Consider the following 6,611-nt stretch of genomic DNA (forward strand, 5'->3'; position numbering starts at 1 on the left):
AATAAATAACATAACATATCATTACATAACTTAATATATCATTAAATAAAATAACATAACCACACTGACACGTAGAGTCTTAGGTCTAAGGAGGACTTAAATATCCAGTCAGTTCTCCTTTTCCCAAGCAGTTTACCTACTTTTGGCAGACATCATTCGCATGTCATGTTCTCAACCATTCCACCAGCAGAGCCTCATCTGTTGGATTATGTAATTATCTGTAAAGATATTCTTTTAAAATCTAAATAGCCATGAGATATGGAAAAGTTTGGTGGAAAGAGAATAGGATCTGGGATCAGAAGGACTTATTTTCATGTCCTAACTTCATCTCTGAACCTGTGTACAACTTGTAATTTTTTTAATCATTGGAAACTTTGTTTTCCTTATCTGCAAAATGGGAATAAACAGCTTCATTAATTATTATAAGAAGTAAATGATGTAAGCTATGTAAAGTTTCTAGTATTATACTTGCTACCAGATATGGATGTTTTTATTTAGTCCTTATATAAGCAGTATGAGAAAGCTATTACCTATATTTTATAGAAGAATAATCTGAAGTTCAGAGTGGTAATATGGTTTCTGTGAATTTCTGTGTTAAGTAAAAAATAATCACCAGGACAGCCAGATAACCTCTTACTTATTAGAGCAAGTAAACATTGGAATCTTCGCATGTTTTCCAACATTTCAAATCCATCTCCCATTTATCCCTAGGGTAGGTGTGGTGCCCATTTTTTCACAGTCCATATACCAAAGGTAAATGAATTAAATAAAAATAGAATCAAGATTGCCACTGTAAATAGTTCTTTATCACTGAACGCACAGACATTAATGGCAAGTATTAGTTGAATTTTAAACTTTGATTAACAGTTTTCATAAGTATGTATTAAACACCTGTCTCCCCCTCTAGACTGAAAGTTTCAGGAAAGCAGGGAACACATATATATGCTGTATCCCCAGTGCCTGGCACATAGTAGTTATCTCTAAATATTTAAATGAATACTATTAATTGAGTAATATTTTTACAGTGGTATAAAATTCTACTTTTTAATACGTATACGCTTATTTCTATTTCTGGAATTTTTCTTCATAATCTACATTTTCTTTCTTTCCTAAATAAAATACACGCTCATTGTTAAGGAAGATTTAGAAAATGCAGACAAGATAAAGAAAAAAATATTCACCATGTGATAGTTTGCTGTTTTGCTTTTTTAAAGGATTGAAAATCAATTTTAGTTGGACTTCAGTAAGTGTAGATGTGGTCCCTGGGGATTTCTTGGTCTAACCACAGGGTTCTTCCCATTACAAGACATAAAACTTAATAATGGCATTGTTTGCTTTGAAGTTTCAGCCAGATGTCCCAGGGAAAGATGACAGAAACTCCCTCACATTGTTTTATCATTTTGGTAAAATTTGTTTAGGGAGTCACTCCCCTCAGGAATATGAAAATTAATCTTTTATTTTGTCTATTGATTTTCCCACAGTGAAGCAGGAATATTTATATATATATATATATATATATATTATAATACGTCTATTTGGTTGAGGTTAATTTTAAGTCATCTTTGGACTCTGAAAACTTCAAGCAATTTCTTTTAAGAATGCTTACATAGGTAGCTAGTATTTCAGCTCTGAACACTAAAGTTTGACTAAAAATATGTATCAGCTGCATTTATGAATGGAACAAGAATTTGTCTCAATACTAAATTACTGGATCATAGCCTTTAATTTCAAAAAGTTCCATAGTGACATATATATATATATGCCTGGAGACAGGATTCTTTTAAAACTTGTTAATCAAAAAAAATTTCCATGACGTATCTAAGGGCGAACTTACTTTAATTTTGCTTTGCTCTCTATACCCATTTTTTTAATCATACAGCTTTTTTCAATTATATCTTTTGATTCACTTCTGTTATTTTCAATTCTTTTTTTTTCTTAGAACATCTAAACATCTTTTTATAATGTTGATTTTTAAAAAGTGAAGTGGTACAAATATACAATTAAATACTCAAATAAAACCAGAGGACATTAAAAATCAGCAGTTCCCATCCCTCACCTCTCTCCATCCTTTTCTATATACAGTTCTAATCTCATTTAACTCTTTTTGCTATAAATTCTATTACTTAGCTCCATGTGTTAAAGTAATATTTTTATACTGCTATATATTGATATATCCATTTGAAATATGACCTATTGAGGAGCTGGGTTTGAGGATCTTAGCATCATCCTGCTTTTTTTTTTATTATTATTATGTTATGTTAGTCACCATACAGTACTTCATTAGTTTTTGATGTGGTGATCCATGATTCATTGTTTGCGTATAACACCCAGTGCTCATTGCAATACGTGCCCTCCTCAATACCCATCACGAGGCTAACCCATCCAACCCCCCTCCCCTCTGAAACCCTCAGTTTGTTTCCCAGAGTCCATAGTCTCTCATGGTTCATCTCTCCCTCCGATTCCCCCCCTTCATTTTCCCTTCCTTCTCCTAATGTCCTCCATGCTATTCCTTATGTTCCACAAATAAGTGAAACCATGTGATAATTGACTTTCTCTGCTTGACTTATTTTTAGATAATCCCCTCCAGTTCCATCCATGTAGATGCAAATGATGGGTATTCATCCTTTCTGATGGTTGAGTAATATATTCCATTGTATATATGGACTACAACTTCTTTATCCATTCGTCTGTTGAAGGGCATCTAGGCTCCTTCCACAGTTTGGCTGTTGTGGACACTGCTGCTATGAACATTGGGGTGCATGTGCATCTGTATCTTTTGGGTAAATACCCAGTAGTGCGATTGCTGAGTCATAGGGTAGCTCTATTTTTAACTTTTTGAAGAAGCTCCGTATTGTTTTCCAAAGCATCATCCTTTGCATTCCCTGTCTTCCAGAAACTTTTGGTTATATCAACAGTGTTTACATCATTATGATTATATAAATATTAGTCATTACTGAGCCAAAGAATATACTATTATTTCAGTGGTGTACTACCTTTAGTTTGTTTTGGAGTTGGTAATTGCTTTTAGTTTTGCTTGGGTTTCTATGTGCCTAAAACAGTCATTTACTAAATGGTTCAACAGAGCTGGGAAATGCCAAGTAATAAAATTTCCTCAAACATTCAAAGATATCATATAGTCTGTAGTTTGATTTTTATTCTTCTTGTAAACTACCTGCTCCCAACTCTCTAACTTTATTCTCTGCCGTGGACTCTTGCTCTCCAAGCCTGCCCCACAGCTGCTGCCCTGGAACTTCTTAGTAAATCTTCCACATTGAACCCCCAGTTTCCTATACCATGTCTACCTCTCTCTTTCATTTATTCTGCTGAAATGTGCCTCCAGTAACCTCCCAAGAAGGGGGAAGGGAAATAGGTAGTAAACTTCTGAATTATAAGCTGTCTGAAAATATCTTTATTTTACCCTTCCTGCTTGACTGGTAGTTTGAGTGAGAATAGAGTACAAGGCTAAAAATCATTTTCCCTGGGAAGTTGGAAGACATCATTCCTTGGTCTTTTAGTTTCCAATCTGGCTGATGAAAATTCCAAATGCTATTATGATTCTCTTTCCTTTGATTGTGTTTGTTATTTGTTTTTGCATTATTTTCTGGAAGGTTTTAGAGTCCCTTTTATGCCTCTTGTTTTGAAATTTTTATTTAAGTCATTAGCCTAGTCATTCTGAGAAATTTTCATATGCATAATTAATTTCTCTCTAGTTTTTCAGACTTTTATTTTTAAGGGGGTAGCATGGTGAAATTTCATAATTACTGGATTTTGAACCTTTCAAATAGATCTTCAAAGACTATCATAGTAGTTTATCTTATCTTTTCCATGTTCTTTTCTGAGGTATTTACTTGGCTTTACCTAGTAGCACTTCCAATTTTTAATTTCAGTTATATTTTATTTTTTTTCCACTCTTTCCGCTTTTATTCAACACAATATTAAAAGTGCCAGCCACAGTAATTAATCAAGGAAAAGAAACAAAAGGCATGCAAATCAGAAAGGAAGTAACAAAACTGTCAGCGTTTGCAGATGACATATGATATACAGATAATCCTAAAGACTTCACCAAAAAATTCTTAAAACTAACAAATCAATTAAAGTTCCAGGATACAAAATCAATATACAAATATCTGCTGCATTTCTATACACTAATAATAAGCTATAAGAAAAATTAAGAACATAATCCCATTTAAAATTGCAGCAAAAAGAGAAAATACCTAGAATGAATTTAACCAAGGAGGTGAAAGATCTGCACACTGAAAACTATGAGACATGGATAAAAGAAGGAGGAAGAGACAAATAAATGAAAAAATATTCCATGCTCTGGATTGAGAGAAAAAATGTTAAAATAATACTACCCAAAACAATCTACATACTCAGTGTAATCCCTTCTAAATTCCAAAGGCATTTTTCACAGAAATAGAAAAAAGAATCCCAAAATGTATATGGAAACACGGAAGACCCCAAATAGCCAAAGCAATCCTGAAAGAGAATAAAGCTGGAGGCATCATGCACCCTGATTTTTAAACTATATTACAAACCTATAGTAATCAAAATGGTATGGTATTGGCATAAAAACAGACACAAAGATCAATGTAACAGAACTCAGAGACCAGAAATAAACCCATGTATAGATGGTCAGTTGATTTATGATGGTGTCAAGAATATACAATGAGGAAAGGGCAGTGTCTTCACAAATTTGCATATCATCCTTGCACAGGAACCATGCTAATCTTCTCCGTATCATTCCATTTTTAGTATATATGCTGCCAAAGCAAGCACAAGGGCAGTCTCTTCAATAAATGGTGTTGGGAAAACTGATTTCCATGGAGATCAAGTTTGACTAATTTTATACAACTCTGAAGTGGATGAATATCTGTAATAAAATTGTTTGAGAAGATGCATACTCTAAGAGAGATACAGGATTGCAAATTTTCCGTAGATTTTAAATGAAGGCCACTGAACTTCACAAAAACAAAATCTTTTTGATCTTCTATCATGTTTTCATTATAGTGACTCCATTCTTCATGACTGGTGAGCTCCTCTGTTATTGTTCCATGAAACATCGGGTCAACTGGTCTACAAGGCCTTGAGTTGGGAACAAACGGCCCAGACCCGGCACAGTCCGACAAATCGCTAGGTATTCATCTGCTCTGGAGTTGGTTGCTAGGGAAACCAGGCCAGACTCCAGACTCAGTCCCGCAAGGTTTTCTCCCGGCCTCAGTTATATTTTAATTTAAAAGTCTATTTCTTATTATCTTTCTTTCCTAATAGCAGTTATGCTTATTTATTTGTCTTTTAATATTTATTATTCATTAACATTTTTCTGTTATTTTTAGCTGAATGCGTTTCTTTTTTTAATCTTTTTTTAAATTGAAATTCAATTAATTAACATATAATGTATTATTTGTTTCAGGGGTACAGGTCTGTGATTCATCAGTCTTATATAATCCCCAGTGCTTATTACAACACATACCCTCCCCAGTGTCCATCACCCAGTTACCCCATCCCTCCACCCTCACATACCCTCCCCAATGTCCATCACCCAGTTACCCCATCCCTCCACCCTCCTCTCCTCCAGCAACCCTCAATTTGTTTCCTATGATTAAGAATCTCTTATGGTTTGTCTCCCTCTCTGGTTTCATCTTGTTTCATTTTTTTTTTTTTCTCTCTTCTCCTATGATCCTCTGCCTTGTTTCTTAAATTCCACATATCAGTGAGCTCATATGATAATTGTCTTTCTCTGATTGACTTATTTCGCTTAGCCAAATACCCTCTTGTTCCATCCACGTCGTTGCAAATGGCAAGATTTCATTTTTTGATGACTGCATAATATTCCATTGGATATATCTACCACATCTTCTTTATCCACTCATCTGTCAGTGGACATCTGGGCTCTTTCCATAGTTTGGCTCTTGTGGACATTGCTGCTATAAACATTGGGATGCAGGTGCCCCTTCGGATCACTACATTTCTATTAGTAGTGCAGTTGCTGGGTTGTAGGGTAGCTCTATTTTCAACTTTTTGAGGAACCACCATACTGTTTTCCAGAGTGGCTGCACCAGCTTGTGTTCCCACCAACAGTGTAGGAGGGTTCCCCTTCCCCTGCATCCTCACCAATATCTATTGTTTCCTGACCTGTTAATTTTAGCCATTCTGACTGGTGTGAGGTGGTATCTCATTGAGGTTTTGATTTGGATTTCCCTGATGCCGAGTGATGTTGAACACTTTTTCATGTGTCTGTTGGCCATTTGGATGTCTTCTTTGCAGAAATGTCTGTTCATGTCTTCTGCCCATTTCTTGATTGGATTAGTTGTTCTTTGGGTGTTGAGTTTGATAAGTTCTTTATAGATTTTGGATACTAGCCCTTTATCTGATATGTCATTTGCAAATATCTTCTCCCATTCTTTTGGTTGTCTTTTGGTTTTGTTGACTGTTTCCTTTGCTGTGCAAAAGCTTTTTATCTTGATGAAGTCCCAGTAGTTCATTTTTGCCCTTGCTTCCCTTGCCTTTGGAGACATGTCTAGCAAGAAGTTGCTATGGCCGAGGTCGAAGAGGTTGCTGCCTGTGTTCTCCTCCAGGATTTTGATGGATTCCTGTATTACATTTAGGTC

At 35.1% G+C, this 6,611-nt stretch overlaps 1 non-coding gene across 1 annotated transcript; it reads right to left on the bottom strand.

The window, feature by feature from the left end:
- Positions 1–4,671: 4,671 nt before the first annotated feature.
- Positions 4,672–4,779, bottom strand: LOC112834441 (U6 spliceosomal RNA). The gene has a single exon (XR_003210913.1). It is a non-coding gene; the product is annotated as a U6 spliceosomal RNA (small nuclear RNA).
- Positions 4,780–6,611: the final 1,832 nt, after the last annotated feature.

Source organism: Callorhinus ursinus, unplaced genomic scaffold (genome assembly GCF_003265705.2).
Source record: "Callorhinus ursinus isolate GAN/ISIS: 27379988/994484 unplaced genomic scaffold, GSC_fseal_2.0 scaffold1, whole genome shotgun sequence".
Lineage (NCBI taxonomy): Eukaryota > Metazoa > Chordata > Mammalia > Carnivora > Otariidae > Callorhinus > Callorhinus ursinus.